Source organism: Ixodes scapularis, unplaced genomic scaffold (genome assembly GCF_016920785.2).
Source record: "Ixodes scapularis isolate PalLabHiFi unplaced genomic scaffold, ASM1692078v2 PGA_scaffold3__209_contigs__length_174095766, whole genome shotgun sequence".
Classification (NCBI taxonomy): domain Eukaryota; kingdom Metazoa; phylum Arthropoda; class Arachnida; order Ixodida; family Ixodidae; genus Ixodes; species Ixodes scapularis.
In genome coordinates this window covers 33,132,334-33,145,015 of record NW_024609868.1, presented here as the reverse complement: position 1 = coordinate 33,145,015, position 12,682 = coordinate 33,132,334, and the positions used below count along the sequence as shown (strand labels likewise).

The 12,682-nt window shown below is 46.0% G+C and overlaps 1 pseudogene; it reads right to left on the bottom strand.

Moving 5' to 3' along the window:
* Positions 1 to 6,484: 6,484 nt before the first annotated feature.
* LOC115325504 lies at positions 6,485 to 7,023 on the bottom strand (annotated as a pseudogene).
* Positions 7,024 to 12,682: the final 5,659 nt, after the last annotated feature.

Here is a 12,682-nt window from a genome sequence, read left to right as displayed (position 1 = left end):
GGTTGCAGAAGGCAGCAAAACTCGGTTTCCCCCACCTATGCACCGCTGTGCTTGGCGAAAATATCGTAGTGTCACTCTACGCTCGCGTGTGTGGTTTGTGTTGGCATTTTGGAAGCTGCCGGAAATGTAAATGCGCGTTCTAGTTCTGAGTGCCAGACGGCGATGAATTGTGCCAACTCCACTCGTGAAACAGGAAATCCTGCAGTTGATGAAGTACAATGAAGTCTCTACCGAACTTGAGTTCGCTCCGCTGACTTACATGGCTGGCTACTTGGCCTTCGTTTGCGAGCAAAAGGTGACCATTTTTATTTGTAGAAATTGTCGTAATTTCAAAGCAATTAGTTGAAACATTCAACCTAGCAAAGCAATAAAAATTTCTCAGTGAGAGCAAGGAAGGCTAATGTGTAGAACCCGCTAAACTTTGCAGGTGACGTGTCCTGAATGCAAGCGCAACTTAAGGGAAATGCATCACATGACGGAGTATATCAGTCCATGTTTAGCCTTGACCAAAGAAGACTCAGCTATCCACGACCTGAAGCTGTCTGGCTGTGCTAGCTCGTCTGCACCTTATCGAGAGGGCTCTACAGTCGGCAGAGATTCGTGGTTGTGGAAGGATTTGCAAGGTTCTCTCGAGCGCTGTGCTTCCACACCTTATGGACTGCCCGCTGATGTGGTGTGTTAACTGCCGAGATCCCTACCACAGCGAAGAGCTCTGCGAGTTCTTTCTCAGAAAACTCCTCAGACCTTTTTTGGCAAACTGGGCTGGTGACCTAAACAGCTCACTAGAGAATATATTGAGGCTTTCGCGGAAGCCTCTTTCCCGAAAGGTACTCCGCTTGTGAACTATATGACTCCCTTGGTCTGTTTATTGTGAACAATGAAGTTTATATTGCTGAAGTTATGCACGCGGAATCCGATTTTATATTTTCCTTCACAGATGAATAAATGACACAGCTCGTGCGTGCTCGAGCGTCGGTTGAAACCAGAAATCATACGGCCTAGCTATATCCAACTATAACTCCTATATTACAGTGGTAATGGAAACGGGGCAACAGTTACGGGAACAAGAAAACGACAATTCGCTCATACTGCCAGCAGAATGCAGCTTTAACGCGCAGCCTGCAGCTAAGTGAGCTTTTCGCAGAAAGAATCAGGTGCTTTTATTCTACACAGATTTGTCACATCATTCATGCAATCTGGCACTTGTTTCAATTGAAACTTGCGGCTTCACGAAAAAAAAGAAATTAAATAGCCACACCGGGCCGGGCCGGGCGTACTGCTCCTCTCTCACTATATTTCGTCTTACCACAGCATGGACTAACCGCGAACGCTGTGCTAGCGCGAGCGGTTGGCCTTTACTGCCTTGACTGGAGCACTCGCTGCACGAGCGCTCATGCAGCCGCCGAGGCTTCCTTCGAAGCAGCTATCTCGCGCTTTTAGCATGCGCTGCTAACAAGTACATACTAACGTGTAAACCTGAGACTGGGGCAGAAAAGAGAACACAACAGAAGGTAGTAAAAGAGGAGGCAACGTCTCAAACTCAGGTGCAAAGTTTATTTCGTACACGCTTTATATACCCATCTCCAACGCCGTCTCTACAAAAAAAAAAGAAAAAAAAAAGAAAAACCACATGACAAGAGGACAATGACACCTCTTGTCATGTGTTTTTTTTTTTTCCTTTTCTTTTTTTTTTTTTGTAGAGACGGCGTTGGAGATGGGTATATAAAGCGTGTACGAAATAAACTTTGCAGCTGAGTTTGAGACGTTGCCTCCTCTTTTACTACCTTCTGTTGTGTTCTCTTTTCTGCCCCAGTCTCAGGTTTACAATCATGTTCAACTTACACCAGCTCGCCTGCACTCTATTTTTTACATCTCTTCTCCACTATTGCACGACGTCCTCGTATGTTTAGCGACCTGCTTATTTTGCAGCTGAAGTTTCTTCTCTTGAATCTTTTCATTTGCTTTCTATGGTCCTCTTGTTGCTATTTTCCTCTCTAGCTGTAAAAAACATGCTTGTTGTTGTTCCGAAGTGTCCTAGGCACTTTGCTGTCGCTGTGCCTCAGCACGCTTGCGTAGACGTCCCTCTGGCGAGACCTGCTTTCGCTTGCCGACAACGATAGATGATGCTCAAGTCTGGTTCACGCGGCTCTCCTCAGGTGTGGCTATGTACGACTGCGACCAGATGTGACTCACATTGCTATGGCAACAACGGCGTTAAGGCACTGGCACGCGCATCAACGCAGCTTTTGCCTGCACTCAGTAACTCTTTTGCAAATGCTTACCCATGTGTGCTCGTGGTGAAGCGGATACGATGCTTAGCTTAGACCCCAACAGTTGTGGGTTTGAGGCACTGTGCCGGTGGCATGTTTTTTTGTTTTTTTTTCTGAATTATATTGTGCCGGCGGACGCACTTTTCAAAAGCAGTTACAAATCCTCGTAACAACGAACGCCTAAAGTGTATAGGGTTTGCTTATAAATGCTATAATATTTAAAGTACTAGATTGCAAGTACAAAGTAACTGAGAGGTTATGTACATCGTAGAAAGTACACTGGGCGCAAAGTAGTATAATCATAATGTACTTTCTGACTGACTTAGAAGTACCCTTTAACACAATATTTTATCGTACTATTTCGTTCACCTATACAGCGTTTTCTGCAAAGAGGTACATGCCTGTCCCAATCCTGTGTTGGAAGTTTATATTAAACGAATATTGAAACACCTGGACCTTTTTGTTTTCCAGACTGAGATGTCGCCGTCCCCTGCAGTGGGTGGCGAGTACAAAAAAAGAGAAAAAAAAAAAAAAAAAGTGGTCAGGACGTCCACTGTGTCGCTTGCGGAGCATGCCCGACTGGTTGAAAAGCTGAGGTCGGCAAATCAGAGGGTAGTGAACCTGGAGCAGGAGCCCCAGATAGAAAGGACGCTATCGAGAAGATTTCAGGAGCTTCTGCTGGCACTACAGGGTAAGCGTGTAGGCACTTTCAGTTGCCCACCTCACACACTACACATTATGTGTACTCGCACTTTATCCGAGAGATCGAAAGTAACTTTAAATTTTTTGGGTCGCAAACAGAAGTAAGCATATACTACAGGGCTGCCTCAAAGTATCAATGAGTTCAAGAGGTGTCTATAATTCTCTTTTCTTCTCTTAGGGTGCAAATGGAGCTTTGAGAGTTTGTTTCTTGTTGCTGAGGGTGCTGACCCCGTTTGGCTCGGCAGCACTCTTGCTTTGACCGTAGAAATACTTTTCTGCAGTTCGTCAAGCAATCATGTCCATACATAGATACCATGGTCCGTGCGCATAGATGAGGCTCCGAAGTGGAAAACGTTTGTGCAGTCGGTCACAACATTGTAACTATGTACTTTCCGATGAGCCCGGCCAGCACACGTCCATTCGTCATTGGGGAGAAAGGAGTTCTTTTGGTGAGGAGCAGGGAGTGAGGAATCTGGTCGTAGGCATGACCACCACACCAACAAGGCTGAACTTTAATCGGGCGGCAGATTGTGCCTAGCGACGCAACTGAAACTGGACAAAAGGTGATCATACGATCTGCTACAGCATTGGATTTCGTCCTTCCGTCGGAAATACTAGGCATGAATATTCATTAGCTATTCACCGGTACTTTTTGTAAACAAGCTCTCTGCCGCCCACTGCTGGCGAACTATATTGCATTTCCTTTTTTTTCCTCTTTTTTTTGGGGGGGTGGGGGGGGGGGGGGTTGGGGAGGGAGGGTTGTTTCTTGTCCTTTTTTTTGCGTCCCGCTCGTGCTGCGTGCAGATTCTTACAAATATATTAAAATAATTATTTCTCCAAAGAGACGTCTTTTCCAGTCCCGAAATGTTACAGAAAAACCAATAAGCACACTGTCGGTAGTCTTCTGCGGCATGAAGTACTACGAAGCCGTCATGCCATCAACGGACTAGGAAAGTATTCAAGTCCGAATAATTAAGCATGTCTGAATTTTTGGCGTCCGAGAAATCGGTCGGCTACTGTGCCGTGTTAACCCATTTGCGGAGCTTTGGCTTGCAGGAGAGATGGTCTTGTCTTTAAACAGCGTTTTATTATGTCGCAGGGGACAATGTCCTGCCTGGCGCTGTTGGGCCAGCTCCTGCTCCAGTTCACGTTGTGCGAGCTGGTGTGGATCACGCTCGACCCGTACCGGCCGCTGATGCTGCTGTTCCAGCAGCGGGTCTTGTAGCAGGCCCACCGGAGGCACCTCCCGAGTCTGTGCCAGTGCTTGCAGAAGTCGATGACGAGGTAAATTCAGAATTTCATGAAATATTAATTCCAGATATTGGGCAAGTGACTAAATTTTATGGTTTCAACAGCTCCTTGAATGTGGTTATTTGTATGCTTCCTTAAATTGAACCATCATCCTACTTCAAAATGCTGGTGAACGTAAAACGTAGGGCCGGGCATCGATAAGATATTTCGTCCCAATTAATTGGTGCTTTTCTATGACGTTTTCTATCTAGTGTCCTAGTGTTATTTTGAGATTTTTCATAAATCATGTATTAAGTAGCCCATATAAAATTATGTTATAAATGGTACCCTTCAGTCAATTGATGACTCTTTGAATTGCTTTCGTTGGTTCTTCAGATATCAAATTTGAGAAAGAACAAAGCTATGCACTTAACAATGTACAGTTGCAAGGGAAGTGAATAGCTTCACACGCGTGCATATTTTTTCCCTAGTGACAATTGACTGGCAGCTTGGAGTATAACTGTAGTCATTAACAAGTCAAGAATGCAGTACTGAAAGGACTGAGCTAATGGCCCTGCCCTCAATTGTTCCTACTTTCAGCACATGCAAAGTTGGTGAGGAGATGAGGAAACCTGGAGGTTTCCCATTTCCTGTTTTGTTTCACCCCTAAGGGAGGTGTTGGGGTGGTCAGAGTGATGTGGCACAAGCTAGAGTCACTCTACGTTCCCTGACTACCGAAACTCCTAAGCTTCGTTTGAGAGCCGCGTTGTAGCCCAGTAATCCCACATAAACATTAGCGTAAACATGGCACACTGTGCTTTCAAAGCAAAGGTTGTATTGTGGAGCATCCATACTTGAGCGAGCTCTTCAATGCGTTATCTGGGCTTGCAATGGCACTGGTTTGTTTTTATTAATGTTCTTCTCTTCTTTCTCTCTCTCTCTCTCTCTTTACTCTGAACTTACTTAAAGGAAGATAAAGTGGTTCTGTATCCGAGAAAAGAAACACACGAATCATCTACTATCTCCATTTGGCTTCCAGAATAATGAGTGTCAAAATTATTTTTTTTAATTTGGTGTATGGAGTCTTTAGAAAATCGTTTTCAAAATAGCGTTGAAGGCCCTTTTTCCCGGAGCGTTACGTCATACCCAGAGTTCCCAGAATCCCCACTCTCGCACCCCTTTTGCACCCATCAAAGCTATGCACACGCACTCTTTATATTTTCACAAAGGTCAGAAAAAGATGTCAAAACTGGTCTCACATGCAGGGGTATATATACCTGGCAAGCTTGGAATTACGCATGCTGTCCATATAAGCACCCCTTAAGAAAAAAAAAAGCGCTCGCGTTTGTCTATGAGCTCCCGTTGGGACTTATATTTTTTTAACTGAAGTAAACTTTCATATAGAGTTAAAAAATTATAAAGATTACCTCACCTGAAAGAAGAAAAAAAAAGGCTTTTTCTTACAGACAAACATTAATCTACTGTAGCATACCGTGCGTTTGTCCATTCCACATTAAGCGCCCATCCCCAAATTTGTAAGATCTGAGAAAATACGCACAGTACATTTATATGTAAAATTGATAACCGGACAAGCGCCCAGCCCCCACTTTTTTGCGATTATCTCCGAAGTCTGAGTGGGCGCTTGCCTGGTATTTTACGGCAAGCATATGTTTCCATTAAAACGATCAAATAGCATTGTGGTATTTATTGTGAGTGAAAATTGCATGGAATGCCAAGGAAATGCAATTGGACAGGACAAGAGTGTTGGTGACGAGAATCAAACTTGAGGAGGAGAATTGAAAAAAACACTGACAATCACACACCCCAAAAAAGTTGTTTGTCCGCTTTTTTTGCTTTTCTTCCTAAGGTTGAAATTCAATTGGCTGACATTTTCTCCCCTTCGTCTCCGTCAGGGGTCTCCAACCTTCTAGGTTAAGGGGCCGGATTAGCCATCTGTCGCAGTCTAGAGGGCCAGAAAAAAAATACTGATTATTATCGAAGAAAATCTAGCTAGATAAACCTAGCGTAAAATAGCAAGCATGCCCCCCCCCCCCCCCCCACTGTGAAGATAATTCAGCAAAAAATGAGGGGGGGGGGGGGGTCCTTGACTGGATTCGAGGCAAAAGTTCAAGAGGGCGGCAACAAATGGCGGCCAAGAGATAAAAAATGTCCACTACCAAGTGTTCAAAATGAAAGGTTTATTTACAAACTCTTCAATAATTGTCCACGCCATGAAATGGGTACGCGGAACCAGGTATTCACTTTACGAAGCCCTATTCACTCTAGCCGCTGTCGAACCCGTCAAACGGCTCCTCGGAATCTGACCCAAAAATCAGATCGACACACTCGTTTCTCAGTTCGTCAGGGTTCTCGTGGACGACGGTGCCGATGTCAGCGAGCCGCTCGTGGAGATCGCACTCCTCGGACCGATTGAGCGCGTTTGCGATGCCGCCGCGTCTGAACGAACGTGCCACGGTTTCTTCTGGGACAGAAGCCCACGCCTCGGAGGCGAACTCGAGCACGTCCTGCCGGGAAGGCTTTCACAAGTTTCCTTTGGTGGTCTTTTCTTCTTTTCGCATGAAGGCCTCCCAGGTCCTTCGAAGACTAGCCTTGAATGGCTTGTTCCAGAAGACGCCGGCGGGCTGGAGCAGACTGGTGCAGCCGGCTGGCACGTAGACCAGATCCGTGTCATGTTCCTGGATGGCGTCCTTTGCCGCTTGTGTTTTGTGGATCGGTGCCTGATCCAACACCAACAGCCGTTGTACGTCGTCAATGTTCGGGCCCCATATCCTAGCCACTCTTGGAATTTCTCCGAGGTCATCCAGCCGTTCCTCAAAGCTCTGACAGGAGCGTTTGCTATGGGTGAAACAAAAAAACAAAACAAAACAAAACAAAAATGAACGCGACTCCATGATAGCAACAATGCTCGTTTTCTTACAATCGTAGAGGAAAAGTTTTTTTCACCTGGTTTATGAAGGCTCGTGAAGGCTCTTGTTGGAATTTTTCCACTTGGCTCTTTCAGTATGACGAACGCCGGTAGTTTGTGGCCAGAGGCGCGAGCTGCCAAAGCAACTGTGAAGCCCTGCCGGGCGCAGCCGGTGTGGGCAATCCGAAGTTTGCTGCCGCATGCGAGGTTGTTTGTTCTATTGGCTGGCGTGTCCATCCGAACCATCGTCTGGTCCACGTTGTCCCTGTTGTGCAAGGTGTATTTGTGACAACTTCGAAGACAGCTAAGCCCAGAGCGAAATGCATTTGCCACGTCGGCACACTCCTCGGGCACCTACTGGCTGTTATTGGTCGCCTGCCGCACTTAAACATTGAAGCGCTGCTTCCATCGCTTCAGATTCTAGCTTGAAGGTATAGAGGTCCCGAGCAGCAGCTGGCTTGCGATCGTGAGGGCTTCTTCGGATAAAAGTTTGTTGCTGACAGCGCGTCCCGCACTCCTTTCGCACTCCAGAAACACGAAGAGGGCGTCGTCAACTTCTTTGCTGAACATCGGGGCTCCAATGCTCAGCTTTCGCCGGAACTTTGACTTGCCGAAGTTCTGTTGCAACAGAACTTCATAGTTTTTTTCCCACTCGCGGATCCTCTCGCGGTCGAGCTTAAATTGGCAAGCGGTTAAGTGGACGTTCTTTCCATTTCTCCTGTGCCACTCCACCACCTCGATCTTCTTTTGCAAGGTGTAGGAATGCATGGCTGAACAAAGATGAGACGGCTGCACGATCCAAACACGATGCAGTCCAAACGAATGTGACGGATCGGTGCGCTCACGCCCGTGCATGTGACGCGCAATGTCACTCACATTTTACGGCTTGGCTTGGCTTGGATTCTCCATTACACCACCATCAAATATCGTTTTCATCATTTACATTCAAGTTTTGGAAATAATTTTTCATCGAAATATGCAATAGGACTAAAAAAAAAAAAAAACTTACCACAAAAAAAAAAAAAAACCGGGAAGTTGACGGGAGAACGGGAGCGTTGTTAGGTCTTTTCTGAAAATGCGAAATTTTCATAAAACGGGAGGTGGCGCTTACACGAGGGAGGGGGGGGGGGGGGGGGGGCGCATGCTTGGTATTATATGGTAGATAAATATTTAAAGGGTCTGTTCAACGACGTTGGGTAGCAATATTTCTTGCTTTACACCAGATTCCTGGCACTGGTGGGACCCAAGAATACTTGGACGCAACACCACTGACCAAGAAGCGTTTTCGTCGCGGCGGAATTCAAAGGATGAAAGTGGAGCTCTTCTTTCAGTCTCTCCTTGCAAAGCTGCCTTTCGCTCCTTCGAGAAATTTGATGACGGAGCTGTGGGGACAATGGCAATAGTACGATCCCCGGGAATGCGTCATCGAGCTTTGCGGTGACGATATTGAAATGCTGCTCACACAGTGGACGCGAAAACTGCGTACGCATTCGATCTGGGCTCGTGACAATCGATGCCTCGACATGAATTCGGGTAGTGGCCCGTGTCCAATCGCTGAAACGACGACAATAGCCGAGCCATAACAATGTCTGCAACTCAGCGCGTGTCCTGTGCTCTGCCAACCCCAGCGCGTGGCTATGATCAACAATGGCGGCATATAATCGGCTCCAGATCGGGTTTACTACGGTTGATCGAATGCTATTTCATCGAAGCACGTTTTAGAGAATTGGCACGTTTTATCGAAGAACGGTTTAGAGAAAGCAGAGCCTCAGTTTAGAGAAACGCCGTTTATTGAAAAGGGGACGCTTTTTAAAAAAAGGCGTTCCTACTTTTGGCGTGTGTCACTGGTGCGCGTGTTAAGCCATGCCCCCGCTGCGCTCCCGCCGCTTGGTGGCGGCAGTCTGCGGCAGCTATTTATAAAAATGTTAACTCACCTGATTTACCCGTACACGCCGCTTCGAAGAGGCCGAATTCGCTAAAGGAGGCTCATCGCCGTTTTCTCTAAACTGGGTTCTCTATAAAGGCATTCGATAAACCGAGGTCGGTAAAACGGCGTTCGCTAAAACGAGCTTCTCTAAACCGCATGACTCCGCTCCAGATCACGTGGCCGCTTGTTCTGGCTGCGAGTTGAGGGGGTGAACTGTGCTCGTTTTTCTTTAATTTTTTTCTGGAATTTCTATTGCGTGGGGTGAAAAACAAACGCGTGTGTCATAGGTCATTAACGTCAGGCATCCGTTTTAAGCGGTATTTGCGCAAAGTACAAAAATTGCTGCATCGCCCCTTTAAACACATAAATTAATGTGAGAGTAAGTGTTAAAAATTCTAGGGTTGATGAGTATGTATACATCAAATTACTATTTAATATTTACCTAATTTGACATTACACAACAGTTGTGACTATGAAAACTCATCAGGCATAAATCAAAGCGCATGGGGAATTCGGCACATTTACGCAGTGCAGGAGACTAAGGAGAATGATAAAACTAATGCTGAGAATATGCAATAGCTATGAGGGAGGACACTAAGCACAATGTCTATGAGAATGCAATGGAATTTTAATATGGTTAAAGACATGAAACGGGAGCTAAGAACGTTGATGCTAGTGATGACAATGTTAAATTATCATATGGTGAGAGGACCCTTGTTGCGATGCAGTTTATTTCGTTCTTTTTGGTATCTTAGTTTGCGCATTTAGAGCGCGTCGTGCCATCATTTCTTTACGCACACTTCTTTCTGTGCCGCTAGCAGCGGGTCTGCTGGAAGCGGGCCGCAAGCCGGGCTTTAGTTGAAAGACCGTGGCGAGCCGTGGGCCGGTTTGAAGACTTTCGCGGGCCGTATCGGTTTGGAGACCGCTGGTCTATGTCGTAAGGTGTTTGCATCCAAAGTATAGGTAAAAAGTGCACTAAATTTCATCGCAATCAATCTGTTAGAAAACTGATTTATCTAGTCCCTCCATCCGAAGGGCCATCATAGCATCAGATTTATGTGGTATGTGCTCATTAACCTAGTCACGGATCTGTTTCTAGGTTCACCTTGGTCATGGTGTCTTGGTGCAAAAGGACAAACTGTCCTACGTCATGGGAGCCCGGGGAGACTACATGTTCGTTAAAGAGGCCGCGAAGTTTGTCTTCGGCAGGGAGAGCCTGCATGGGTGGAGTGTGACTGGGGTGCCATGCCGGCGCTTCAAGGGCGCCGTGGCCAAGAGGGCCCTGACTCCAATCATGTTAGCAGCAGTCAGCAGTAAGTGCCCACTTCTCACAGATGTCTCATACTTGGTGAGACATTCAAGCCTGATGGCTTCCGAAGCTGCAATCTGTTACGACAAAATTAATGGGATAAAATATACCGAGGCTTTCAGAACTTAAAGTGTTATAGGCTGTTGAGGGGTCATAGTTCGACTAGCTCGAGCTTTAGGAGTGTGAAGCTCCGAGCGGAAAATGGAAATGAAGGGGCCCTATCTCCCTCTTTGTTTTTAATATGTGAAGAAAAATAGGCTGATCTTGTCACGGTCTTCTGGGTCGCTTGGTGGTTTCCGATGTATTCACCCCATGGAGGTTTTACAGTAACATGCTCCGCGTCGCAAATATCTGCTAATCCCTGCACGTTTTGGGGAGGTCTATGATATTAGTGGCCCGCTCACAGGACCTTCTGCTGGCTCCCTGGCAGAACTGCGAGGCACTTGTTTCTTCTGTTGTAACGAAAAGCTGGCACTAGCGAAGTTGTGAAAGTGAGTCTGTTTGTTCACTGGAACTGCTGCAACCCAACTATGTTTGGCTCTGTCCTTCGAGTACTGCCCATCATTTTTGAACCGCCTTCTCATTGCCGGTGTTCCTCCTTTCTAGTCTATGACATGCTAAGTTTTCTTACCAGGGAACTATCTCGTATGAATGGACTATTGAAGGATCGTGACACGGATATTAAATTAGTTTAATGATTCTTGATGTAAAATCTGTGTTTGCAATTTATATACATGCCCGGAAAAACAATTGCGGCTCAAAATCTTTCTTTCGCACAAAAACCGCCGGCCGAGAATTGTGTGTTCAGTGTTCCTTTCAGTCGTTTCCATGGTGACATTATTGGGCATGAAATATGTTCGAGGTTCTAGGCAATCGGAGGCACATGTTCGTAACTGAAAATACATTTTTGAATTCTTAGAACATACTTTTGTTTTGGTTAACAGGTAGGCGAGCGGGTTAATGAGGATAGACTTGGCGACCCGGGAGCGTGGGGACAAAAAGGGACAGACAGACACGAAGCTCCGGAGCTTTGTGTCTTTCCGTTCCTTTCTGTTTCCCCGCTTCAGGGTCTATAATTTTGATAAACACTGAAATTCAAGGAACACACTGTTGCAAGCAAACTTTAAGTGAATAGTTGTGGAAAGTCACACTAGGTCTTTTCGATTTGCCTGAACCGGCCGATCTAGTTCACATAGTGCAAGAACTGACGCATTAGGTTCAACCTGAAGTTGCATGGACGCTGAACTGGCCTGTTCGATTTATCCCAGTGCTGCACAAGCTCAGCTTCAGTTCCGCAGAATCTAGCGCTGGCTGAAGTCAGTTCAGCGTTTATGCAGTAACAGACGGCAACTCTTCGGTCTTTCGGAAGCCAATTACAGCGTCGTTTGTAACGCTGCTGCTTAACTTCACGCAGCCGCAGCCTGGCTTGCGCACTGCTTCTGCACTCCTTCGAACTCGGTCTGAACTGGTTCAAAACTTTCTGGCCGAATCATGCATACCTGTTGTTTTAAGCAGACTGCGTAATCGTTTGAAGTCGCTCTTGGAGACTATATGGTATCACAAGATATTAACAAAGCATAAATTGTAATGGAAATTGCTTGCTTATAATTGCAGGAAGTAAAATATTTAATTTTTCAAGAAACTGTAGATATACATGACTTGTTGTATTCTTTTCCCCTGCAGATGCCTTTAACGAGTACATACGGAGATATCCTCGAGAGGCCTCTCCAGGGAAGAGGACGGCTCGGGTCAACCACTGCGTGAGGGAGGTGCTGCAGGGTATTAACAAGAAGCTTGACTTCTAAGCTTGCTTGGCGGTTAAGATTCTTGTTGATGATCTGCAGTATGCCAATTTACCTTCACTAAATACGCATATAACCTGAAATGACCTGGCTCATGCTCATTCTTTGCATGACAAATGCACGCGAATTGTTAAAACTGCAAAGATCCATACGTCTGTATGCAAACATTGAACACCATGTTGATTCCTATTACTGCGTCGGAACGGGTAAACCCGTAAAAATATAGGTATCTCTATCTGAACAGGTGAACCTGTATAAATATTGGTTTCTATATCTGAATGGGTCAACCTGTATGGCACGGTTTCCTATATCTAAACGGGTTAACCTGTACAACTACGGATCCCTGTATCTGAAGGGGTCAACCCAGAGCCGTGTATATAGAGGGTTTGGTCAATGGGAGGCGCGGGCAGAGCCAGGGCGTGCGCCAGACTCGGAAAGGGGGCTTGGCATGCTCTCTTCACCAACCAGAAACCGAAATGAATCCTCTAGCGGTGGTAGCGAGAAACAGTTCTGATC